Raw genomic sequence first — 27,730 nt, forward strand, 5'->3', positions numbered from 1 at the left:
CAAGCCTAACAGAGTTCAAGTATTTAGGCAATGCTCTTGGGCACATGGTGTGACTCTTGAGGATGTTTCTGTGCAGGGCCAGGATTTTGACTCAGTGATCATTTTGGGCTCCTTCCAGCTCAGCACAGTCTCTGATTCTGTGATTCTGTACCAGCAAAATACGGAAACAATATGACTAGAACCTGACAATCCCCCATAACGCACTTAAATGCCTTGTATGTGAAGGGGAAATAGAAGAATAGATCATTTTCTTCTTCGTCATTGAGTGACATACAATAGTCACTCAAAGTGAGTTTATTAACTAACTCACTTTGTCTGTATTAATTTCCACACATGTCTTTATGTTTGTCTTAGAATTTTTGTTTTTTGCTAATAAGTTATCCACTTCAGGATAAAATGAATAAATAGAACATGAAGAGCAGTAGAAACAGAAGTCACTAGTGCAAATGTACCACAGTGCAATGCCCTTTTTACTGTAACATGACATGTTCTTAGAGTACCTCCAGGCCATGCCAGTCTCATTTCAGACTACAGAGCATATTACTGCAGATTGCACTTGCATGTGCACCCTCTCCTCAGCTCTTCTACTTGTCTGTTTCATGCACTACTGCCTTCACTTTTCTCTAGTTTAAAAATAACTCAGAGCAGAGGCAATGCTAAGTGCATTTTGTTCTGGTTTCATCTGAGGTGGAGTTAGTTTTCTTCCTAGCAGCTGATACAGCGCTGTGTTCTGGTTTTAGTATGAGAATAATGTTGATAACACACTGAAGTTTTAGTTGTTGCTGAGAAGTGCTTACTGTAAGTCAAGGACTTTCCAGTTTCCTGTATTCTGCCAGTGAGGAGGTGCCCAAGAAGCTGGTGGGAGCATGGCCAGGACAGTTTACCCAAATAGGTCAAAGGGATATCTACATCGGTCAGCGAGTTTTGAGCAGTTGTATTGTGCCTTTCAATCGCCTTTCTTGGGTTTAATTTATACCTGTCTCTCCTTTTCATTACTTTTATTACTATTATTTTTAGCATTTTTAGCATTATTAATACTATTATATTTTACTTATAAACTTTAAATTTTCTTTTAAGGTTTGATTATAAAATTATACTTTACCTGAATTGTTCTTATCTCAACCCATGTTTTATTTTTTCAATTGTCCTCCCCACTCCACAGATAGTGGCAGAGGGAGCAAGTGTCTGTACTGTACTAAGCTTCCAGATGGCGATAAACCATAGGGACCCCTTTTGGCGCCTGGTGTGAAGCACAAAGGGTTGAGATAACAATCTGACCAGACTGTGTTAAAAGTAAGTTGCCATAAGTATTCACTGTATAGATTTAATAGTAGCTGGTCACAATTTATTTGTTCTCAGACTTGCACTTGTTCTAAGGGTTGTGCAGCAGCCATGATAAACATCCAATCAAGAAGCAATGATAAAGATCCCTGTGGTGATCTTTATCATTCATAGGGTCTGGGCTAAGACTATAATTTTGTTGTACTTCCTAGGATTGGCCTGGCCTATTATATGATAGAGTCACTGGCCATGAAACTAATCCAGTGCGTGTTCTTGGCATCGTTGTCACCTCTGTACTTGGAACCTATTATTTTGCCTGTTCTCCTCCAACAGTCAGCCTATGGGGGAGACAACTTCCTGCCTCCCTGCCTGCCGGCCTCCCTTTCTCCCTCCCTCGTTCTTTTTGCCAGGAACCAGCAGGTCCTGCATATGGTTCATGTCTTGTTTAAGTTAGACAACTATTTAAGAAGAACACCCAAAAATCCACCCCAAGTTTGGATAGATAGGAGCATCAGAAAGTGCATGACAGCATTGGCAAGCATGGTCTGTGGTCACTCCCAATGTTTTGTAATCTCACCTCTGAAAAAGTGCAGAAAAACACTTAAAATATTTGAAAAAAAATATGCTGTCAGCCAGTAATTCCAGAGAGACACAAATCACTGCTACATGCCTGGATGTGCACAAAGAAAGTGTTGATGTGGTGTTTACGGACAGTGGCGGATCTGGAACTGCTGGGTTACTTGTTGGACTTGCTGGTCTTAAAGGTCTTTTCCAACCTAAACTATCCAATGATTCAATTCTGCGCTGGGGATTGTTGTAAAGAGTGTTTTAGGTTGGTCAAAGAATCATGACTTTTGAGTCCTATTCAGTATTTGTAAGTTCCCATAGAGGGAAAAGTAGGTCTTAGTTTCTGACATTTTTATGCTATAATATACTAAACTCTTTCAAGTTTAGGTGAAGAGGAAGAACTAGCACACATTGTTTAAAATACAATTACAACACTCATGGAACAGACATACATTCTTAATTGAATCAGCAAGGTTAGTTCACATAGAAATTATTCTGATTACAAATACCCTCTCATTCCTTCTCTACAGACTGTGACCATGCACACTTCTTGCAGTCAGCACATGCACATTTATTGCCACTAGCTCAGAAACAGGGCACTTGTGACACACAATAATGAGAAATAGACCTGCCTTTCTTATAGGATCTTAGTGCCCAGCTGTCACAATGGCAGTGACAAATTGTATGGTTTAATGGAACATATTAAAAAATTCCTTTTTTGAGTTCTTTGCATAAAGATATTTCACTATTGTGATATTTATAACATGTTAATGGAGTCCCTTGCATGGACCAATCTTTCAAATTTAATAGAAAAGGACAAAGTATCATAATTTCTTTATTATTTGGAGATTTTTTTTTCACGATATTTTTATGATTTTGGAACCCTGAGACTGAGAATAATCTAATTGCTCAAAATTATTACACATTTATCTAATTCTACTCTACTGCAAGATAACATTATATAAAATACACATTCATATGTGTGTAATGCTTCTTCAATAAGAATGTGTTTATAAACTATTATCAATATATTGTTAAATATAATCCTAATTTAACTAACAGTTAACAGTAGTACTTTTTTATTCTTGTCCCCATTTCTCAGAACCTGAGACTTTAAATTTGTGTCTGCATTTATTTCATAATACATTTCAGAAATTTATTTTTGTGGGGTTCTTCTATTTTTCAGCTAAATATTAAAACTATGTTCTGTTTCAAAGCAAGACTAAGGCTCAGAATTCTTGACTTTCATACCCAGAAATTGATCAGGAAATATAAGTTTCTTAGATCTTTGCTACTGAATGTTCATATAATGCAAATTATGTGGTCCATTTTATAGTTTTGCTTTGAGTTTGCAACTTTTATTTTCTGAGAGGCTCATTGATGAAAACATCTTTTTTTGTCAAAAAGGGAGAAAATTATTAATATTATAAAATAAAAATAAGGACCAAAATTAAAAATTTTATTAGAGATGAAAAATCACAGAAAAAAAGCATACATTTGCAAAATAACAAATTACTTTTCCATCAAAATACTAATCAGAATGACTCAAAAGCACTTGTAGAATATATTTATAAATATGGATAAATAAAAAGTTCAATCATTCATTCACTCATTCATTCATCTAAATCAGGTATCAGTCTTCTCATATGTGAAAATTTCCTGTTGTCCTACTTCAGCCCTGTAGTGAGTATTTTAAATTAAGATTCTCTGATCTTCAGCTATTAAGGGTCCCACACTGCTGCTCTCTTTATAGTTTTCCAACACCTCTTTACCTTTGATTCTTGTTTCATTCCCAGAGGTGGCTCCAGTTCTGTGCTTTTGTAATTATTTGAGCTGAACATTTAAATATAAATTTGCTTAGCAAATATGTTATTTCCCAAGTGACAGAATTGTATGTGCTGAATGAGGTATATGATGTAAATACAAGGAAGGTGAATAAAGCTGTGGGAGGAGATTTAGCTCCTGCTTTTAGAACAGCATAACCATAATTTCTCTCAATCAGATAGTAGTTTTACAGAAAAACCTGTTTGAACTGGTTTTAAAACTATGTCTATCACAAATGAGTTTGCTGTTCAATACACTTTTTTTTTGAGGTGTTTTAGTGAATTTTTTTTAATTATTAGAGTGGTTCTGTTGGTTGGTAATGTAATGCAAACTTATCTTCTGATTTATGATAAAAGTAAATAGTGCTAGTAGTTTAAAACATCATATTAATATTTCTCTGCTATTTTGCTTATTAACATTAGGTCCATATATTGCTCTTAGCTGTACAGCTATTTATAACAGAAATTTGAATAATGATGTTTGAAACAAACATCAGCTCAAGAGCAAAAGAACAAAAGACCACATGCAAGTGCTGGAAAAACTGTTTCTCACAAAACCAAAGGACTAGTCCTGAGCTTTGATGAAACAAACAGAAAAATATAAAAAATCATGTCTATTTCTGTGGAAGAATGACTTCTTGTACATTGTGTTTTTACAAAAACTAAGTTAGTGCTTACTTCTAGTACAGGAAAGACAGGCTCAAGTGGTGGAAATAATTACGTTACTAGGAAGCTGTGCACATTTTCCATATCTCCTGAGTTCAGAACTTCATTAAGGAGCACAGATACATATTTGTGCATATCCTGTTATCTATAGCCATGTTTGGCTCTTTAGAATACTCTACCTGGGCTCCAGACTGCACACCAGAAAGTTGCAGATGTCCTATAAATCCTTTTTTATATGTCTGTGCCACCTTGAAGTCTTTAGTACCAACACTAGATCCACAGGCTCATGCTGCATAATCACTTCCTCAGAATTCTGAACAGCAGGTATAGAGTTCAACTTTAGAACAGATGTTCTAAGCTACCAACCATGTAGGAAGGTGCCAACAGAGAAGCCAAGCTCTGTCTCAGTGGAGATGTAGTTAAAGCAGATAACATAATCAAGAGAGATATCAGATAACCCTAAACCAGTTACCTATTAACTCAATTTGACATCTTAAATATAGGTTTTTAGTAATATTTTAAGTGACTTAATATCCTGTCTGGCCTTGGTTTAACTTGTCTCCTGAAGCTGCGCTGTTAATTCTGTTACACTGGTATCCCAGATAAAGCATGGTATAGAAAATATGATTAGATTCTTCTGCTTACTGATTAGAATTAATCTTTGGAAGTTTTTTAAGGTAATGTAGGTGCATCGATAGCATGAAGATATCTGAGATACTATACAGGGACCTCTTATTCCTAATATGCAAACATCATCCCTTGCATGCTTCAGAATACTGACAGCTCACATAAGTTCTAAGCCTGTATTTAGGATATATATTATTTTTTTTTTATAAACTATCCAAGATATTATTCGGTCATTGTTGAAATAGTAAATTGTACTAAAAATATTTCTGATTAATTCCACATAGATTCTTTCTCCTAGTTGTAGACTAAAGTTTCCATCATGTAATGGATCTATACGGAAATTGTTACCACTGGTCACATTGTCTCAATGTTGGTTCCTTTCAGCCAACCAAGTTGAAATATCTGTTAATTAAGTGACAGGAATGACTAACATTTTTATCTGTTTTGAAAATTAATGCACTGTCTTCTCCCTCTAAAGACAAACATGGGAATGCCACCATGCAATTTATTCTACCTTATCTTAACAAAACAGTGTAAGTTAAGCTAAGACAAGGACAATTTTTAGTGTTTATCTTAAAATTGCAGAAATTAAGATACAATTAATATCTGTAATACCTGCCACATAATCCATCTCTACTTGGTCTTAAAGTTCCATAAATTTGCATCAAGGCAGGGCATAAATTAATTTTGCTTATATGAAAAATAAGGGAATGTCTTAAATTGTAAACTACAGATATTAAGAACTTATCCTAAGTCATTTTATTCCGGATGCTCACACAGACATTTATTCCTCTGTTATGATGGTGAAGACAAATTAGGCATTTCCTTTAAGAAATTTACTTCTTTAGAGATCCAGATTTTTTTTTCAGATATCTGTATAATAAAGATGTCTCTTTAAAATAAATAAATAATAAACTAGGTTATACAGAGATGAATCACATTCAAAAATCGTGGAGGTTTGAATCCTAGTGTCTTCATTGTGACTAAGTAATTAAAATCAATAAATTTTGTTAGCTTCATATTTGATTGCCCAAAACACAATGCTATTTCTGGTATTTTGGTAGGTACATACCACTAATCATCAACTGCATAAACATACCCATGGCCATGTGGTCTAAATCTTTTCAAGGACTTTTGAAGACCTATTATTTGAAAGTCAGCATACCTACCTTCAATGCGTGGATATTTTTAAAATTTCACTAATAATACAGATGGGAACAAATGTTTCTTTTTCTCATGAAAAGCTAAAAAGCTTTACAGTGACTTTCAGCAAAGTTTTTAAAACCTTCAAAAGATTTGTCCAGATAAAAACTCAAGAGACAGATTGAAGCTCAAAATCTCCTAATTCCAAGCAGATGGTCTTTAGAAAGTCTGAAAAAAAATCATTGCTGGAGACCACAGAGTCCAAAAAAATCTAGCTATGGTTTAAGGAACTTATATCCCCATAGACAGTCTGGACAGAGCAAACAAACTCTGTAGGCTAACAGTGATTTAAGTGATTTAAGCTGTGATTTAAGAGACTTCAAAGTTTTAGCCACACTTAATTAAAACCCATCATAAGATATATCGTTTAAATAAAGTTTTTTTTTTGTGGAATTCCAGGGTCCTAACACATTTTGTTTCAAGGAGCTACAGGTGAGGCATGGGAAGCATAGTTTCACCAATCAAACCATTCAGTGGCAAAACTTCTGTCTCCACGCATACCGCTTGGCTTCTCACTCCCACGCTGTTGTGTGACACCTCCCAGTTGTGCCGAAGCAACTGCTTCTGAGTTCAGCCTGGAAGACAGCCAGGGGCTGATACATTTTTAAAAGAGATTCTCCACTTCTACCTCTATTTCAAGAAGGTTTTCTGCATAGATCAGTTGCTTCATCCCACAAATACTGGTGTGAGAATGACTGAGAAGTGTTGCTCTGTTATTGGCAACAAAAAGCCAAAGGCTGTTGGTAGGGGGAGAGCTGCTTTCACTGGGGCTGTCACAGACATCACTTGTTGAAGCCTTATAGTCTGAGACTGACACTCCAAAACCATGCAGTTTCTAGGACTAGGACTACAGGCAAACAAACAGTTCTTTCAAACCACAGGTTGATCCACAAAAGCTTCTGAAAATTATCGTTCAGTTTTCCAGAGCACTCAGAAATAACACATCTTTTTCTACAGTACTTAATACTTTTTAAAGCAATCTTACAGTGGTGAAATCTAGCCACTAGAGTTCCTAGGTTAGAATGGAAAAAAATAATTCTCCCTGACACTTGTAATTGTACTTGGCTTGCTGAGCAACAAAACAAAGCAGAATCAGGTCCATGCTTCTGGAGCAACTGCAGTCTGCAACATCCTCTGTTAATCTTCTGGAGTTTTTTAAACCATCCCTCTTTTACAAAGAACCTACCCAGATGTTTAGCACTGAGGAAAAATATTAAAGAAACAACACTCAATCATTATTCTTAGGCAAAAACCAAAAACCCACAAAAAAATTAAAAACCTGTAATGAAGGACAAGTTATTTTGCAAGTTATTTCATGATTTTCTTCCCAGGGCTCCAGCCACACTATTCATATTAACTACTTGTGTTAGCCACACTTGTTTGCAGATCTGACTAGAAAAGCAGATCAGGAACTCAGGTTAGGAAAAAAAAAAAGGAAACTAAGCAAAAAAAATAATGGAGGACAGAAAAAATGGTGGCGCCAAGATGAATTTGGAGGATGGGAGTTATAGACACTGATTTAAGGTTATGAAATGCCCAAATTGCCAGTGGATTACCTGACATGTAAGCTTCATGTGTAGGATAAAATTGAAAATGAAGTATTTTTGTGCCAGCTGGCAGTCTGGATATACTCTCTGCTGCCTACACATAAGGAAGTGTATGTGCATATTGCTTTATTGATTTTACTCTTTCAAGAAAAGAATAACAGCTCTTTTTATTAAAAAGCATCACATGTATGCTAGGTTCACATGATAGACGGTTCATTCTCTCATGTAAATTATGTTTTCAAGAGCAAAGCACAGAGTAATTTTTTTGTGCCTTATCTGTTTTAAATATAAATTTTAAGAAAATTATGCAAGAAAACAATCTTGTATTATCTTTAGAATCAGTTTTTCCTACTTTCATACTTGTTACACCAAGCAAGATCTATGTAATTAGAGCTTCCAAGAAAAGCTCTGGCTTTCTAGAATGATTCTATTATCTTTAAGGTTTTTTTATTCATTTCTGTTAACTGAAAACTTGCAGGAATAGAATTACTTGAATAAATTAGTTTTTCTCTAATAGACAAAGAGCAGCTTTAATTCTCACTGTTATAAGAAGCATCTTCCCTTCATAACAAACTCTGTTATTATAAACCCAGTTGTTAAAAAGAGAAATGTTATTACCTATTATATAGGTAAAATGCAAACTGATTTCAGAACACATAAATAGGGAGAGAGAGACCAGAAAATCCACCAGGAAAGGATAAAAACCCAAAACTCAACACATACTTTTAAAGCTAAATAAGAGGGAAATGAAAATCTAAACATCTCAAATGATTAGGTAACACATTTCCTGAAACAGACATCGTTCTTTGTCATAGCATTTAACTTCCTATATGGATTAAAAATAAAAACAAGCCCAAAGAAAAAAACAATTAAAAATTGTGACTGTGATGCTAATTCAGTTAGCAAAATTAAGCCTTCAGTACCTGTATACATCCCCAAAATATGTTTGTATAGGGATTGTGGTCATGTTTTTTTCGTTTGCACTGTAGTGACATATTATGTTAGGTATTTGAAAAAACCCACATGAGAAGTACATACATTAACAGTAGTGTAAAACATTGAGCTCTCAATTGTGCTAATTAAAAAGCATATTCCATTTTGCCTGCTTAACATATCTCCTTTTGCAATCTAATCCACGTCAGGGGAAAAAACAGAATATCCCAACGTTTCTGATTAAGCATTAAAGAGAAGAACCAACTAGTTTTTCAGAATTTAGAGTGTTATTTCTTTTAAAAGATGAATATATTTAGTAGCACAGTAAAGAACAATGCCCTAGCTACTAAAAAAGGTTAAGTACTTGCATAATGTTTCCTTTTCTTCATTTTCTGAAAGAAGTATAATAATAATAATTACACTTTATAATAGAATTTAGTCGCTGCCTAACTGTGTTTTGATTTCTTAGGATTAGCAGTCGGCGCTGTAATTGTTATTCCTTCTGATTGCAAGAAGTACAGCATTTAACCAGTCAGTTCTCATTTAGTATTTCACAGACTGCATCCTTTTAGAGACTGATTTACAGGTAATGAAGTAACCTATATTTAGGTATTTTTCAGGGATGATTCTTTTGGTATTTTTAGTTGGAAATTAAATGCGAATATTCTAGGTACTAAATGAATAATGCTGTTAATATGCATAAAGATTGCATTTTTTTAAAAACAGGATTTAAAATCTTACTTATTTTTACTTGTATTAAAACTGGAAGCAGAAAATAGACTTTCATATTTGCATTTTATTTAGTTGGCAAGTTCACCTTTCTGACACACATAGCATACAAGAACAGATCAATTGTAAGATTCATAAAATGGAATATTTGAATAGTGATTAGATGTTGAATCAATACTTATGTCAAACCAATCTAAAATGTTTTATTTATTGGATTGTGAAGCACCTGTCTCTTGACATTTATCAAAGTATGACTAGGAAGGGAAAGATGACCATTATTAAGATTTCCAGTTTTCCTCTGACTTTCTCTTTTCCATAATGTAAGTTAAAGCATGATTCTTCTCTTGTTTAGTAATAAAATAATATTACCTCAAAGCCCCACAACACTCAAGATACAAATTCCTACTGATCTCCTATAGAGCTAGGATTTCCCCATTAATAAACCAATAAATTTTATTTCAGCTTATCAGACATTAATATGCACTGTTTTAGACATCACAGGTTTGTGGAAATGTTGACTGGAGGGACATCTCTATTCCAATGCTCCAACTGAAGCAGGACTGTTGCCAGGAGTAAGTCAGTTAATTCAGAATGGTTTGGTCTTATTCTAATCTCAACAGTTAACAAGGATGGAGGTTTCATAGCTGCTCTGAGCAAGACATTCCAGTGCTGCACAGTGAATTATCTTTCCTGATATTCACCTGACACTCACAAGGTGCAATCTTCAGCCATTTTCCTTCTATTAGTGTCACTTGCACTAATCAGAGAGGTTTAACTCCATAACTTTACCACTGCCTTTAGATAATGGGGGCCTGTGCACGACCACAGTTTTGCTTCCTCTTTGTCAGAATAAACAAGCCAAGCTTCCTTGGCCTCCCATTCTAGGTGATGCAAGCTAGACTGTATACACCCTAGTAACTCCCTCAGGGCAATGAACTGATTTAACTACATCCTTCTTTAACAGGAGAGTTCAAAACCGAACACAGTCTACGGGTGTAGCCTCACCAGTGCCCAGCAGAGGGAGAAAACAACTCTTGATCTAGTGGCCGTGATCTTGTTATAGCAAAGTATATGGTTCACAGCTATGTCAACCAAAACTCAAATACACATCTGAGCCCATGTTGTGTAGGCTTTTTTAAAATAGTTCTATCCTTGCTCCCTGCTGTAGTGCTATCCCTTACAATGAGGAACGTCTATTTCTATCCTTTGTTAATGAAGGATATTACCCTTGTTAGATAACCTGAGGTTTCTAAGTCATCTTCACAGGCTGGCACAGGACATGTCAGTTGTCTCTGTATCTTAGAATCAATGCTAAAACAGTTATCCTGGAAGAGATACAATGCAAGGGATTCTGGATCTACTGGAACCATATATCCTTTATACAAGTTGCATATGGTCAATATGCAGTGATCATTTCTGGTACCTATATATATTAAAGTTCTACCTATATTTAAGTTAAAATAAACACATCCCACATATATAAATCCCCTGTACTATTGTCCTTGTTTCTATCCTACTGGATTACAGTGAAATAAATTTGCTCTCTTACACTCTGTTTACATGTTAGTGCTGTGCTGGCTGCATTTGATTTCCTTTATGACACTTCTAATAGTATAATATATAGGCAGCAACAAAGGAAAAACTTCCTGTTCTCAGGAATAAAAGTCAAAGGATTCCAGCATTAGTAATAATAAACATGAATAGGGTCAGATGGAGCCTTCACACTCTGTCTCCATTAATAGGAGTCATGGCTTTGAACTATTTAAGTTTCAAAATCATTTTACCTACCAATCTTTTTGTTCCTTATTACTTGCAGACTACTACTAATGTCTTTGGAAATTGGTGGTTACAAAAGTTCACCTAGATAGAGTAAAATGTAGGCTGTGAGAATTACTTCCGTTGTCATTCCTGTGTATTTTAGGACATAACACTTTCTAACGGTATGGGAGCACCTAAAGATACATGCACTGAGATACAGTTTCCCACTAACCTATAATGGATAAAGCTTGGAAAACTCTCCTGGTCCAGCTATACAAACAGTTCACCCTTGTGTAATGCTTTCAGGTAGAATATCTTCTAATACTAGAGGGTTGTTTAATGGGCATCTTTATTTTCATTGACAGTGAATTCATCCATTTCAAAGGGCAAGTACAAGGTCTATGGACATTTAGGTCCCATTTGAGTGTTCAAAGTAGAACCAAATGGGATGTAAATGGTTTTGTTATGGACTCAAGGTAAATTCTACACTGATTAAATAGGCTATAGTGTCTCAGTCAGACGCAGTGGTTAACAGCAGTAAGGGCGGGGAAAAAACTGTTCAAGTGATAATGTGTATATAAAGTGTCCTCTTTGCCACTTCAGAAATGTAAAATTAAGCCTGATGAATTTAGAACCTTGATTAAAGCTTCCACCACGAAGAACTTGCAGAAATGCAAACTGCTATCAAGTAAACTGATGTGTAAGTGCTATCACCTAATTTCACAAAGTACACTTATTTAGCCTTATCCTTTTCAAACCTCTCTGCTAGTCAGTTTTTATACCCTGTTGCTTTCCCTGTCATCTATTAATCCACTTGAGAGACCTTCTTTTCTGCCTTCTACAGAGTCTGAGTGTCATGTTCATGAGAATTAAACACTAAAACTCTGATTCTTAGCTTTCTAACTGAAATCTTGAAATACAGGTAAAAATCTCATTTTAGTAAAATATAAAATACAGTAACCCCCTAGATAAACAAAGCTAGCATAATTTGTTGGTTCTTTTCTTTTCAAAATACTTTCAGAGTTAGAGCAATTCAAAATAGCTACAAAATAACTGATAGATCTGTATCAAGCACATTCATAGTTCATCACATAAATTTTCTTCTGTCCACTCATCACCTTTTCAAATATACAGAAGACAATGATCTGTAGATAATCCAAAATCTTCCTCTAAAAAATCCATTTAGTAACTATCATTTTTATTTCTTTAATTATAAATTGATTATCCATGCTGCTTAGCTGAATGGCATGATGTTCACAGACAGTTCTTTTGATGTAATGAGATTGCTCTCAAGTAAATGGACAAAAATAAATTATAAGGACACATTTCCATGGTATTTATAAATCAGAAGACCTCAGAATGCTCAGCTCTCTCATTTCTTTTTAGCATTCTTTATTTAAAGCAACATGTATTAATTTTTTAATTTTTTTTTATAGTAAGTTATCACAGTTCTCTGCTCAAGAATTGGTATTGTTCTGTGATTTAATTAGTTTACCCACTGGGAAAATTATATGCTTCACTGTGTACACAGAGAAGTAGTGAATGAAAATGGATTCCCATGGAGATTTCCTAGCAAAAATTTACATTTATTTTATGCAAATTTGGTGGCTAGTTTTTAATTCTTGCACTATTTAATTTATAATTGTTATTTATTCAGTGCAGGTTTTCTTGAAACTGGTTAACAGTGATAATCAAATGCTCAGAAAATGGTTGACAGCATTATTGGTAAGTGTAGTTACTCCATCTTTCCATGTATCTGTACACAGTGTCAGCTAATATTGCTACAGTACTGATGAAATTGATAAAGTCATCATTGTAAATATGAATAGCTTATCCAGTGTGAACACCATTCTCTGGTATGTAAGCTACAATCCTAGAAAATGAAGTGTCTGTGTTTAGCAACATTGTAGCATAAGCCATGACTCATGAACCACTACTCATTTCTTTTCTACCTGCTTCTGTGATCTCTGCTCCATGAAACCATTAAAATTTTTATAGTGCTTTTTCCATATTATCTCAAACCCCTGTTCTCCACTATAATTTCCTCAATCCTCTCTGTTGATACTACTAAGTGACCCTGCTTGTGATGCCCATTGACACCCTACATTACTTCCTTTAATATTATTCATTCCCATTTGGTATGGGTATTCCAGTTTCATACTTGGCACATTATTTTATCCATCCTGCTGTTCAGCAGTGCTAAGCTCTTCAGGTAAGCTTATTTTTTATTATACCTTCAGTTACTAACTTTGTAAACTTCTCTGACTTGTTCTCATGTCCTTCCTCTTATTTTACAACACCTGTGCTGTGACACTTTTTCTGTACTCAAACTAACCATATAGAAAAAAATTTTATCATCTCAATTTGCACCTTTAATCTTCTATCATCTCATTTGTGCATCTTAAAATTTCTGTGTTGCCTGCATTGAACCTCTCATGTATCTGTGTCATGTTTGTGTTCTCCAGAATGTTGTTTTATATGTGCACCCACATGTGCACACACAAACTTGCATGGGTCTACCATTCCAGTGTGCCCGAAGAACCCTGTCTTCATTTTTTAAAGAGAAGTTTCATGACACAGCTGAATTATCCAAAACCATTCTACCATGGGGAAGGTATCCTCCATTCCTGGCTACAGGGTGACAGTTCTTTCCTGTGTTTCTTGTGGTCAGACATATCTGACACCTCAGATGCAATAGAATCACAGGATGGCTCAGGCTGGAAAGCACTTCTAGGAATCAACCTCAGTCTTACGTTCCCAGGAGAGTCAGGTAGAACAGGTTGTCCAGAACTGTGCCCATCTGCTTATCAGTACCTCCAATGATGGAGACTGGATATTGAGCTTTGGTGGTGTCTCCCTAACGTCTAATACCCAAGTCTCTGTAAGCAATAAACCTGTCCAACTGCTCAGCAGGCAGTTGCTCTCTGCTTCCGCTCACCACTTTCTCTTGGTGCTGCTCTGGGACTCACTCTCAGCTGACTTTGCTTCTTCACTGGACACAGCTCACAGCTCCCAGGCACCTGCTGCTACCAGGGCACTGAACCCATTCAGGAGCTGGAGATCTGCATGTGGAACATGAGGAACAGGAACTGTCCTCCTGGTGCTAGAAGACATAAGCTTGCAGCTTTTACTCCCATTGTCCAATTCAACTAGCACAGACTTTGCCTGCTCTTGTCCTTTGGTACAGCTGTGGGACTCAAACACTTGTGCCCTCAGGATCTCAGAAAAGCTTAGGTCACTCTCCTTTTAGTCACCTCTGACATTATGCAGCCTTTTGACTTCAACCTGCAACTCCTGTCCTGTGTAACACAGAGGCTCCCACAGCACTCGCTTCAAGTGGACAAGTAAACCCTCTGACTCAGCAATAGGCACCAATCTAGACCTCACTGTCTAGAGGTGCAGAGCAGCTTCCTCCCCTGGGACCATGCTCTGCCACATCAGGAATAGTTGCTGCAGGACTGGTGCCTATGGTGTCACCACCACTGCAGATCCTGTGTGTGCTGCCCCCAGCAGAGCCGCTGGCCACACTTCTCTGTGCCCTTCTACTCCAGCTATTGCCTCCACTGGCTGTGCTCTGAGCTGGACTCCCCTAGGCACAGGCTGAAATGTTTGAATTTTCCTAATCATTTTGAACAAATCTCTTTTACCAGGAATAGCTGACAAAGTTTAAAATCATATTGTCTGTCTCAGAAAACAGGAGGACCAGGGAGGAAGAAAGGAGATGCAGGACTCAGCCTGAAAAGGATGAATGCTATTAGCTTTAACACTGTTTCCAAAAGGAGGGGGAATCATTGCTTCCTTCAGGCAAACTTGAGGATGTACTCTCCTACTCATCCACATGTTTTTCTTCATTCCTAAGTTTTCAACAGAATGACTCATAATTTCAGAGGAAGTTTCAAGGGTATAAACTTCAAGTCCATGTAAATGTGTCACTAAAGCTATGGGCAAGATGCTGGAGCTTGAGAGCTACCTAAAATGGTTGCCTGCTTTATTTTATATTCATGTGTACTTATTTTCTCCCCAAATATCCTATTGGGATTTTGAGAGCAGCAAAACCAATGCATCAAACCCCACTGATAGCACTGCTGAATAATATTTCACTAAATAGGAATGTGACAATTTGCAAAGGTTTTGACCAACATGAGTGAGACATAACAGCTAATATCAGTTGGCTTACTGTTTTGCAGAAAGTTCTTTCTCACAAACTAGATAATTGAAAGAATAACTGTTGTGTTTGGGGTTTTTTTTAAGTTTATAATCAATTAATTAAATAACAGGAAAAATTAAAAGTTACATTTGTGTTGCTTAGAAGTATTTTTTGGTTAAAGAAAAAACTTGCCAAAAGTCTTGTTCATTGTGAAGTTCAGGAACTGAATGAATTTGTGCTTCACTGTGGAAATGCCTTATTTAACAGTAAAATATAGGAAAGCAAATGGAAATTAGAATGTAAATAATGAAAAGTTAGGTAAACAACTATGGTTACCAGACTAAAATTAACACTACTCAATTCCGTTATAGATTCTTTTTCTCCCAGATTTTGTAAGAAAATTTAAAGTTTTATTTGTATATAACCCACTAAAAATATTAGGAATGCTAAAAATGCTCCTCTATAAAACAACTTGGAAAGATGAAGAGGCTATTTGCTTTTGCCAAAGGTAATAATGGCTGTATCTAAAATTAATAGGGTCAAGATGAGAAGCCATTTATTTTTTAGTATTTGGTGGTGCTTATATGCTCATTTAGATGATACCACAGGGTTTCTGTTTATTCATCAGTAGAAAGCCACAAGAATATCTCCCAAACAATATCTTGGGGTTTTACTTTTTTTTTAAAAAAAATTATGAATAAACCCACATGAACAGTTGCAGAATTATATTGGTTTGATAACATCTGAATTGGGAAGCTTTCTCAGCTCCAAGACAGACAGGAGAGGCAAAATTACACTGAGTAGGAAATCACCTGGATGTTATAATCTTCACCAGAGAGAGCAGAAACAGGCTTGGCTTCTTGTTTTGGTTAGTGAATACAGACTATGCTTGTAAGGAGAGATCTCTTTTCCACTAGCCTTCTCACTCAAGAAATAAATTTAAAAGAGCCTAATCCCCAGCCAGAGAGACAAGAGCCTACATATTGCAAGAACACTTTCTCCAGACACTGGATTATAACTATTTTGGGTGGGATCCATTTTCTTTGGAATTTCTTGTCTATTTTTTTCCAAATGAAAGATGATAGCAAATCACAATCTCACCTCAGTAAATTATTTAACTCAGGTCAGTAGAGAATATTTCACAACTGTTCTTATGTCTAAAAAGGCAATTAACTTCACTGGAAACTCTGAGTCTAATGTAAGTGAGAACTGGCACATTTCAGCTTCCTGACTTTGGGACACGTAATTTGTAACAATATTTTTTTGTTAATTGATCAGGATTCACTACTTTTAACAGAGAAACAGGTTGGCTAGCAGGTGAGGTACTGCTGTGCTGGAGGGTGTGGCTGCAGGGGGTCCAGCAGCAGTGTCTGCAGAGGCTCCTGCCGTGTCTCAGAGTGCTGAGGAGCTGTGGCTGAGCACACTGGGAGGCACAGCCATACATGAAGTTAAATAAAACATTAAGTCATTCCCTGCAGAGTCAGGAAAAAGGCACTAATTATCACCATGGAGAGAAACTGGTAAGGAGCCAGTTGGATAGTGCACAAAGAAATGGGGGAAAAGGACTCATGGATGAGATAACTTGAGTTTGGATGGGGAAGAACAATCTAGGGAGGGGGATTACAAAACAGCAACTCATATCAAGCAGAGTTGGGATACTACCTAGAGTAAAGTTTTGGTGATTGAAAGGTGAAAGTGTTGAAGTTTCCTGGAAGGTGAATGTAGGAATACCATTTCTCATAAGCATTTATGTTTTATCCTCAAGTTCCTCAAAGTACACCTAAAGCACCTGTTATCACAATTTCTTTAATGGAATTTAAATGGTTTTATTTCACTTTTCTATCTTCTTGGTGTCTTTTGTGTGAATTCCAGATTTTACAGGAGTAAATAAGCATTTGCTGTTTCTTCATGGTCTGTGATGATATTGTCTACTTGGCAATCAGCAAGTATTGTAATAGAGGGTTTTTTATTAAATTTACATTCCAAATCTGTTCTTGATTGAGCTGCCTGATGGTGTAAGGTGTACACTTTCTCTAAATCTCCTTTCACCACCCTTCAGAAAGCCCATATAGGTAGAAGAAATAGTTAAAATATTCTGAAGGCATGCTATATTATTGTTCTTGATAAAAATTCTTTAACTTTTTAAAAATGTATTAGAGTACATACTAGAGAGAAGACAAGTATAGACTGAAAGGTTTGAGAGCTGTTGGTTTGCATGGCAAAATGTGTTGCAGCACATGGGACAGCTGGGCAATTGTTTAGGATTTTTTTCCTGGGTTTGGTTTTTTCCCCTTGTTTTTTTCCCCCAAGGCAGTGTTTTCAACTTTTAAACAGCAAAAAACTTAGAAAATTTTGGCAATTGGAAAAGGGGCTGGTTTTCATCCAGTAAGAGATGATTTTTTTTTTTTTTTTTACATCTGATATTTATTCCTAGAGTACAGCAATATGAAGTTATGGTATATGGATATAAAAACAGTTTTAAAAGGATATAGTGTAAAAAAATTGGCAAATAACAGAAAATATGGCAGTTTTCTTAGTAAAGGTAACTCAGATTTTTGTTATCAGGGCACAGCCAGTAGTAAACCAGCCTCTGTTTCATTCCTGTGTGCTGTTAATCTGGCCTCAAGCACCAAATCAGTGCCTTGCCAGACCATGCTTCCTCCAAACGCTTTCCACAAAATAGTTATCTACCTTCTGATATAAGCATGTATGTTAAATGATTACAAGCAGAATGAAGACACTGGTTTTCTTCCGTTATTTTATTCATATTGTCAGAAATTTAATTGAGTTTTATAAAAGTGGAGGAGAGTTTGAATCTTCAGCGATGTTCTTGAAAATCAAACACCTTGTTTCATTTTTTAGGTGAAAATTAAATCACACTTTTTTATCCTTCATGACTTTTTGCTAAAAGCTGCTTGAGAGTAAAGCAGGATACAAAGCGAATAGTGATGGATAAATGTTCGGGATTTCCATTCAGAATAGTTCTGTAAATTTTCTAGCAGAAAATAAGATCAAAACATGTTTTCCCATTACTCATTTTATCTCATGGTATTTGATCTTTATGTTACTCATGCTACCAATTATTTTGAAAGTATCGTTTTACTCCAATATGCTTATATTCTTTAATTTGTTGCATATGAAAATTAGTAAAAATATTTTGGATTATTCCACACCAATATCTGGGAAGTTGCTGAAAATTTTTCATGCATTTTTATAAAAAACAAATGGTTAGACAAGTATTTTTGGGTTTTTTTGTTTGTTTGGTTGGTTGTTTTTTTTGTTTTTTTGGGGTTTTTTTTTGTTATCAAAATATGAATGCCATGTCACTGGGTCACTAGGCAAGAATAAGGCATTACTGGAGTACTATTTACAAATCTGGTAATTCATTTTGATAAAAGTGTTTAAGACTGCATTCAGTAGAGGTTGTTAGGACATATAAAGACAGTGTTAAAAGGGCACGTGAAAGATGTTGCTTCTTTGGTTTGGTAGAAGAAAACTTGAGGAAGAACAAAATTGCTCCCACAAATGTTATTAAGTAGTATACACATATCCTTAAGCTGGCTCTGAAAAGGGACTGTGTTGTGCTCATGTAAGGATTGCATTATGTACATGTCTGTGAAAGCAGTAAAAGCATCCAAGCTGCTAGTCCAATTCCTATTTTCTCTAAATTTAATTTACCTCTATAGCAACTATGTATTTACTTTTGCTGTTCTGTTCCTTATTCCTTTCTTTGAGAAAGGTACTGTTCTTATTATAAACTTCTTGTGTTTTGGGTACTCAACCTCCTACAACTTGAAATATACTAGGAAACATTTCTAGGACTTACTTTATTTATCTTACTTCCTTCAACAATGCTTCCTTTTTACTGTTCCACAGAAACTGAATAAAGCCTTCTATGATTTGAATATTGTGGGTTTTCCCAAGTCTAAACTGTAAGTATTTGAGTGATTGTAAGCATATAAGGATTGTTCATAAAAGACTCCTATGAACTAGTTTCCTTAGTAATAAAAAAACTGGTATCTGCCCATCTTTAAAAATGCATGATATTAATATTATTATTATTATTATTATCATTATTATTATTATTAATACTACTACTACTACTACTACTACTACTACTACTACTAATAATGTTGTTGTTGTTGTTGTTGTCTTTATACTTAGAGATAATCAGTTGCATAGTCCTTAGAAGATGTAAGATGGTGTGGATCTGTTTGCCTCACTTGCAGGTTTGTTCAGTAGCATGTGAACACCTGCTGCCCTGTAATTACTGAATGTAAAGAAAGTGGTATATGTTTAATATATGTGTAATTCCATTTTACTTTTATGAATCCTTTTTTTCTTTTTGAAAGTTAACTTAGTGTTTTTGAGATACAGAATGTTTACCATTAAAAATAGATGTTCATTATTTCATAGACTGCAGTTTAAAGGCAACCACGTTTGTTAAATATGTTTATTGTAATTGAAATGTTGTAGTTATTTTTTGTTCCATAATTTAGGAAAAAAAAGGACAGCTGAATCACCCTTCAAATTTATGATGTGAACATATTAAAATGTGCTCAGACAGGAATGTAATGCTCAGGCCTTTTCTAAAATGTTGACCCAGAACTTTGAGAAGAAATCAGAATCTATAATATAAGTTTAATATTGTGGTGTAGAAACCCTGGTTTTTATGATACTGAAGTCCCATTCAATTTATCTTCATTAATGCATTGAAAAGACAGAGATTTTGTTCCATACTGTGTTACCAGTATAAGTCAGAAAAGTTTTTTTTTTTTTTTTGCATTGCACACTACAGATTTAGCTTTTCTTCTAAATTAATGTTGAATTCATACTTTGAAATTTCTATTTTTTTTGCTAGGAAGATAGCATTGTATTTTTTACTGTTGTTCAAGACAATTGCTCTGGTGTGTTGCTGTTGAGATTTCAATTTGGACCTTCACAGTGTTGCTAAAAAGATATCAGGAACCCAAAAGAGCTGCTGACTCTGGCAAAATAAATTCCTCTTACAGTCTTGATGTACTTTCAAGTGACTTTAGAGAAATCAAGATATCAATGAAAATGTAACAATGCCAGAATGAGACACTGTAATCTTTATACAGTTTTGTTTTAATTCAGTTTTACACATGGTCTCCCATGTTAAAACTCCCCGTTCCCTAGATCAGAAAGAGAACTCTAAAAAAAATGACCCCAAAATATATAGCTTTTTTTTTATAACTTTCTTAATGACAAATGACTGATAGGAGAGGACTGTCCTCTGGCAGTATGATGTATTTAAAAAGTACCAACAATGAGAAGCTAACCCTATTTATAGAAATAAATCCATTGTGGGACAAGAAAAGTAGATAAAGATTGTTTAAATTAATTTCTAGGAGTGAATAAAGTCACCTGTCTGACAGAGAACTGAATGCCCTCCTGAAGCTTGTGTTTGAGTAATCCACAAAAAAACAAGACCAGTTCTTGTTACACAGACAGGAATGGAAGGAGAATTAAAACACCTGGGAAACTTAGATTTTTTTAATGTAGTCCAAAAGGTCAAAAAAGAAAATTCCTACCGAATATATCCCACCACAAAACTTACCATCAAGATATTAACTTGTTTTTGGCACCATTTGCTATAGGAAGGAGAAGAGGACCAACAAAGATTTTTACTGTTACATAGCTCCAGTATTATAAGTATACTTTGCTATGTTTTACTGTGTTTTCACATTCATTAGGGATACCAGCAATGAGATGATGAGAACAAAAAACTGCTGTGAACTTCTGAAAAAAAAAAGTGGACAGGGCTTGGTGTGTTGGAGAACTTGCAAACTCATTGTATTGCTCCAGTATGAAAGCAACCTGATCCATCATCAAGTGGCCTGCAAAGTCATTTTTCAGTTCTTGTTTTGAACTCTGCATCCAAAACTATTTACTGACTTTTTTCTCCTCCCTGCTGAAACATACACATTGTCTATCCTGTTCACATACTTACAGGAATTCTCCCATGGAGAAGTAATAACAGAATGACCTTTCCTTATTCATAGGTAATATTTTCTTCCTGGCTTTTGTATCGTTATTACCTTGACCTGTTCAATTCTCTTGTAAAGACAAGACTTCTAAATCATAGTTTTCTTCTCAAAATGATTGGGTTTTCTGATCACTTTTAATACACTTTCTCCCTCACTTAGCACAGAGTAAGCCTGCTACACTGGGCTCTCTAAAGACATAACTATAATTTTTAGCAGATAAGTTACAAGGACAAAGATATACATATATATGTGTATGTGTATATATATATATGTATACATATATATATATATATATATATACACACACAGATTAAGACTCTTTAGTATTTTTCATAATATCTACTGAATTCCTTCATGGCTCCTGAGCCACTGATTAGAAGTCTCTGAAAGACACTGATTTAGATTGTTTACTAACATCACAAGGCTTATTCCTTCCCAGAGCTCAATGCCAAAGCTCCCATTGATGTCATCAGGACTCAGGGATAGGCATGACTTTTTAGAATGGACATCTTTTATGTTCAAGACCTTTTTGTTTCTGCTACTGCTTTTGCCCAAGAACTACATTTTATGTACAGTTTTTTATTGTTTTCACTTAAGGTCTCCAACATGGTGGTTACTGTTTTGCTTCATCTCTGATCCAAATTGATGGACAACAGTCACTATTCATGAGTGGTTCTAGCATTGTTTTTATGGACACTGTTGGGATGGACTTATGATTGAACTTAAAACAAAAGACTCTATTTCATCAAATATCAGCTAGGAACTTGTCTGACAAGTTCCAACTGAAAATGACAAAGACATCCAGACCAGTAGCTTCAAACTTAATTATTTTGTTGGTTTCTGTAATACTTGTGGTATTGGCTGGAAGGAAGGAAGGAAGTGACACTTTCTCTCCTAAAGCTGGAAAGGAAAGAAAATGCACATGACTGCTGTATTTACTCTTCTCTTATAAAAAAAGTTGAGGTTTACTCTTAATTTTTCCTTTTTTTTTCCCCCCCTGAAGTACCTATAATATGTACTGTGCTGAACACATAAACTTTCCAATTTGCATCCATTGTGTACCAAGCCAGGCTACTGTTTCGGGATATTTAGGGAAACAGAATGTGAGCTACTAAGACAGTGAGATTCATCTGTTGTTTCACTCTAGATCCTAATTTTTTCCTTTTCATAATAAATAAAACCCCAGACAAATAGATTTGATGTGTAAGCCTATAGTATAGATGTCTCAATTTAGTTCTTCCTTCTAAATACTTGGGTGAGTTTAAGGTGGGACTCAGTGCCTGAGTAGGCAGAAAAAAAATCTGCCACATGGGGGTGGCACTTGGCTTAGAAGTTGACACTCAAGGCAAAGAAGTTGCTGATTTAGGCATCTCCAGCCTGAATGTTGTTGAAGGGATCTTTCTAGATTCCTTTTCCTCAAGCCAGAAATTTATTTTTACCTAAATCTCCTTTACAGTGTATACTGGAAATCATACCTATGGGCTTGTCATCACTGCTATAAATTGGAGATTAAATTGTACAGACATGGATAGAAATATTGTCACTTTAACCTGTTATAAATCAGTGTAGCTGTACATAAACTGACCAAATATTTGCTGATTTCCATCCAAAAACAATCTATCATGCTGAATTTATTTGGAGTTTAGTGAGTTCTGTTGAATTGACAACAGTAACATGGTAGTAGCTGTGATTTGTGGGATATATAGAAGCTTCCAGATACTTACCACCAATTAAAATGCAGTGTAACCCTAGATTTTTTTTAATTTTTCAAATGCACAAATAGATGCTGAATTTTTGTTTGTTTGCTTTGTTGAGAAAACAAAGTATTTATCACTGGTTCTGGAATGAAAGCTAGTTGTTATTGTTTTACATCTGCTGAAGAAAATTGAGGTTTCATTTCATACATTAAGCTGGGTGAATCAGATTGCATATGACACCTCTCCTGTGTGACAAATGGGTTTGTAAAGTATTACTTGCACAGCATAATGGTAATTTGTCTACTTGGTGGCTGTAACAAACGCATTACATTTTTGTTTAACGGTTATAATTCATCATCTCAATACACAGAATACTTTATTCCTCAACAGGGGATAAGTAGGATGTCAACATTGAAGTTACATTTGTTTCCCACACACAGCACTACTAATTCATTCTTGTGTCTCCCCATAAGTAGTAGCCAGACTGAGTCTGTGTGACTTCATTTTTAAGAACAGTTAAAAAATTATACTGAAAAAAGAACCATGCTGCATGAATGCTCCCTGCTCATTTGAGCAAGTGTAGCACTATGGAGAGATGTCATAGGACACTTTTATTTTTGTCTATTTGATATGGGAGTAGAGAACATCTATATATCTAAGTAAATATTTTTCTCTGCACAACTCCTTAGAAAGTTTTGCTTGTCCATGTCAGCTTCAAAAAAGGAGAAAAAAAATCCTTAGCTTCAGAAGACCTTTACAAACACAATAATGCAACCAGAGAGAAAAATATTCTCATACTGCATGAGATATCTACAATAGAAAGTCTCAGTAACAATATTTGAGATAAATGTAGATATACCCATTGTGGCTGTAAGAAATGTAAGAAATGTTATCAATATAACTTTTAAAATAAAATAAATATATGGTAATCATTAATATTCTCATTAAATATCACCCTGAGATAACCTCAGCTGGATTTTAAGGTCTCAACAGGTTTAGTACAGCAGTGGCCATTTCTATACAAGTGAGTAATTAAGAGCTGCAGATTTCTGAAGAGGATTTATTCCAGATTAGAAAATAAGAATAGATTTAGTATTTCTTCAGATGCAGTTATGCCTTTGATCTTAAAGACAGAAATCTACGCTTTCTTTAGGTGTTTGGTGTAAAATAGAATAGATTATAAGGGACATAAAACAATCCAACTACCCGACTGACTCAGGACTTACCAAAAGTTCAAAAATGTTGTTAAGGGCTTCATCCAAATACCTCTTAAACACTGACAAGCTGAGGGCATTGACCAGCTGTCTAGGGAACCTGTTCCAGTGTTTGAACATCCACTCTTTAAAGAAGTGCTTCCTTACGTCAAGTCCAAACCTTCCCTGGAGCATATTTAAATCACTTCCATGATCCTATCACTGGATCCCTCTCCACTTGCCCTCCTCAGGAAGCTGTAGAGAGCAATGAAATCATCCCTCTTCACCAAATTAGACAAACACAAACTCGTCAGCCATTCCTCAAGGGATATGCCTTCCACACATTTTACTAGCTGTTGATGTCCTCTACTGGACATCCTTCTTAACCTGCGGGGCCCAGAACTGCACACAAGTGATTGAGGAGAGGCCACACCAGTGATGAGCACAGTGGGATAATCACCTCTTTTGACTGGCTTGCTATGCTGTGTTTGAGTCACAGCTGATTATACAGTGTTTTATGCACCCCAGGATGCCGTTTGCCCTTGCTGTGGTTTAACGCCAGCTGGCAACTAAGTGTGACACAGCCGCTCTCTCACCCCCCTCCATAGTGCCATGAGGAGGGAGAATCAAAAAATAAAGGAGAACCCTATAGGTTGATGTAAGAAAGATAAGAATTGTTTAATACTTAAAAATTTAAAATAATAATAATAATAATAATAAGGGATACACATACTTCCTCTCCACCCCCCCAAAAAAATAAAAAAGAGAATGACACTTGATGTCCAATATGATTTCTCACCACCCACTGACCCATGCAAAACCCATCTCCAAGCACCATTTGGCCTTTCCCATCCAACTCCCCACAGTTTATAAACTGAGAATGAAATTCTATGGTATGGAATATCCCTTTGGCCAGATCAGGTCAGCTGTCCTGGCCAGGCTCCTTTATAGCCTCTTCTGTACCTGTGTATTAGAAGAGCATGGGAAATTGAAAAGTCCTAGACCTAGTGTAAGAACTGCTCAGCAACAGCCAAACATCACTGTGTTATCAACATTATTCTCACACTGAATCCAAACCACAGCACTGTACCAGCTACTAGGAAGAAAATTATCCCAGCAAAAACCAGGACAGTACTCATGACTGCCAGAGCACCCTGTTGACTTCTGCTGAGCTTATCATCAGACATCATCCCTTTCTGCAGGGTTTCTCTCCAGCCACCCTCTCCCATCTTGTAGTTGTGCCCAGCATTACTCCATCCCAGGTGAAGAACCCAGCACTTTGGCTGGTTAAATTTCATGGAGTCCTGGTTACCGAGGGAAGGCCAGAGTACTAGATAAACATTATAACATCTCCTTTTGTTTCTCACCCCCCTAATCATTACCCAAAATTTCATGAACACATAACCCTAACTGTAAGGGCTGTGCAGTCAAATATCTCCTCCACATACAGTTCAATCCTTCCACTTCACCTGTTCTGCCAATTATGAAACATTAACCAATTGTCTAAAAGTGCTTTACTTCATAAAAAATGAAAAAAAAAAAAATCTCCTCTCTTTTCACATTGGTATTATTTTTTTTTTTCTACACAGGCAGCAAAAGTTGTTTTATTAGTAAATAAAATGAAATTTTATAAAGGACTAAGATTTCTAATCTATTTCTCCCCTACCTTTATACCAGACCCTCATAAGTTTTGCTCCTTGTTCCCACAAAGTAAGAAAAAGAACCTTATTAGATGCTTAGTTGCTGTTTAATAAACTTATTTATAAATTTTTATAAAAATATCTAAAATAATTTAATTCTGAAAATAAATATGATATTAACTACATGAACAGGAAGGTCATGATTCAGTCTTACAGTAAATCCTTTTAGATCCTTTTCTCGTACTGTATCAAAAGTCTCAAAATTTCATGATACAGAATGGTAATCCAATCTGTTAGTTGAAATCCTTTCAGAAATACATGGTGGGTTATCACTGTACTGTCAGGCTTTCTGCAAAATTTTAAATGCTGTTTATTCATGAATTTTTAACTTTATGATAAACCAGGTATAGGCTGTCCTCTTACAGCTGACATAAACATAACAAAACGTAACAAAAGGTTTTGTCAACTGTATAAGCTCTGGCTATTTAAACAGAAGTGTAGACCAAGTGTGTTTATGTGATGTATGCTGTTTGCAGAAGTGTTTCAACAGTTGTAGGATTAACAATTATGGAAGAAATTTGAGACAACCCCGGCTCTGTGAAATCAGTAAATTTATGTCCAATATATTGCATTACATTAACATGGGTTTCTGCAGAATGAAAGTTTAATATGCTGCAATAAGTATCAAGGGCAAATTTATGTCTTGGTTTAAGACAACTATGTGGGGTGGACAGTCCAAAGTGAGTTACCTGCCCTTTCAGTTTTAACCACTCCTGCTTCACCAATAAGCAGAGAGGAATATGGGAAGATATCAGAGAAAAAAAATGACAGTTTACTAAAAAATGAAACAGCAACAGGCAAAATAACAGTAATACTCACTAGAGCAAAGGTGCTCAATCCTGCAGACTGGTCAGGATCAAAGAGAACAAAATGGCGGAGCAAGCCCTCCCCTCACAATGGCGCCCTCTGCAGGCAGCTCCGTGGTCTGAGGGACAAAGGCAAAATGGCTGACAATGGCTGACATCCCCTCCTCGGCCACCTGTGGAGACAGAGAGAGAAAAGAGTGAAAAACGCCACTTCAAATGAAACTACGTGGTTACCAAAATTCCCCTTAAAAAAACAACCAACAGGGAGCAGGGACAAAGCAAAAAGAAAACCTGGAGTCCCAACATTCCAATGCCTCTCAAGCTCTTTGCTTCAGGCCACTGGATAAGACCTTTCTCTCTCCTGGTGGTGTCAGCTCTGTAGACAATGGCAGCTGGAAAAAAACTCGGGAAATTGACTGTGTTGTCAATTTCTCTGCCTCTTCCTCTGCTGGCTGGACACACTTGGTGCTGGCCCTGCACTCCAAGTTTCTGGTGCACTGCAGGGAGTGTGTGCGGGGAGAAGAAACGGTGCCACTTAATGCTAAAAGCAGGAGCTCCCACCTCCACAGGTCCTGCTGCAGACAGGTATTTGTGTAATTTGCCCTGAAGTAGCCTGGGATTTCCAGGAAACTGCACTTTCTTGGACATCTAAGCCAGGCAAGGAACTTGGAGAGAAACAGAAGAAAGTTTCTGCCTTGTGCTGCCTCAGTTTCCTGGTGGACATAAAAGAGAAAGGGCCAAAGGCTCCTGTCTGAGCAACCTCAACTGTTAAAAAAGACCCCAGTACCCCTGATCTCCCAAACCCAGGACCACTTATGGCCCCCAGGACTTTACAGGAACAGTTACAATTTTGGGTCATATGCTACAGCACAGATATGGAATAAAATACACATTTTTGGGTTACCCATGACAATATATCAAACAAGAAAATGTGTAAAAGCTTCATGGGTATGTCTTCATTCATGTTTGTGTCTTCATTCGTGTTTATCAGGGAATAAAAAAATCTATTGCATAGAAAGATGGGAAAAGGTCTTTAAGAAAA

General features: G+C 36.0%; 1 long non-coding RNA gene across 3 annotated transcripts in view; it reads right to left on the reverse strand.

Annotated features, from left to right (window-relative positions):
* The window catches only part of LOC147654004 (uncharacterized), a 63,492-nt gene extending 36,014 nt beyond the window's left edge, over positions 1-27,478 (reverse strand). For 2 of the 3 annotated variants that reach the window (XR_015284238.1, XR_015284237.1), the window contains exons 1-2: positions 26,980-27,478; positions 26,702-26,861 (exon numbers count right to left, since the gene is read on the reverse strand). This is a non-coding gene — a long non-coding RNA (uncharacterized LOC147654004). Of the gene's footprint in view, positions 1-23,083; positions 24,438-26,701; positions 26,862-26,979 lie in introns of those variants that run through there. The other variant, XR_015284239.1, reaches the window with a different exon arrangement.
* Positions 27,479-27,730: the final 252 nt, after the last annotated feature.

This window comes from Cyanistes caeruleus, chromosome 3, assembly GCF_971803275.1.
Source record: "Cyanistes caeruleus chromosome 3, bCyaCae1.hap1.1, whole genome shotgun sequence".
NCBI classification, from domain to species: Eukaryota; Metazoa; Chordata; class Aves; order Passeriformes; family Paridae; genus Cyanistes; species Cyanistes caeruleus.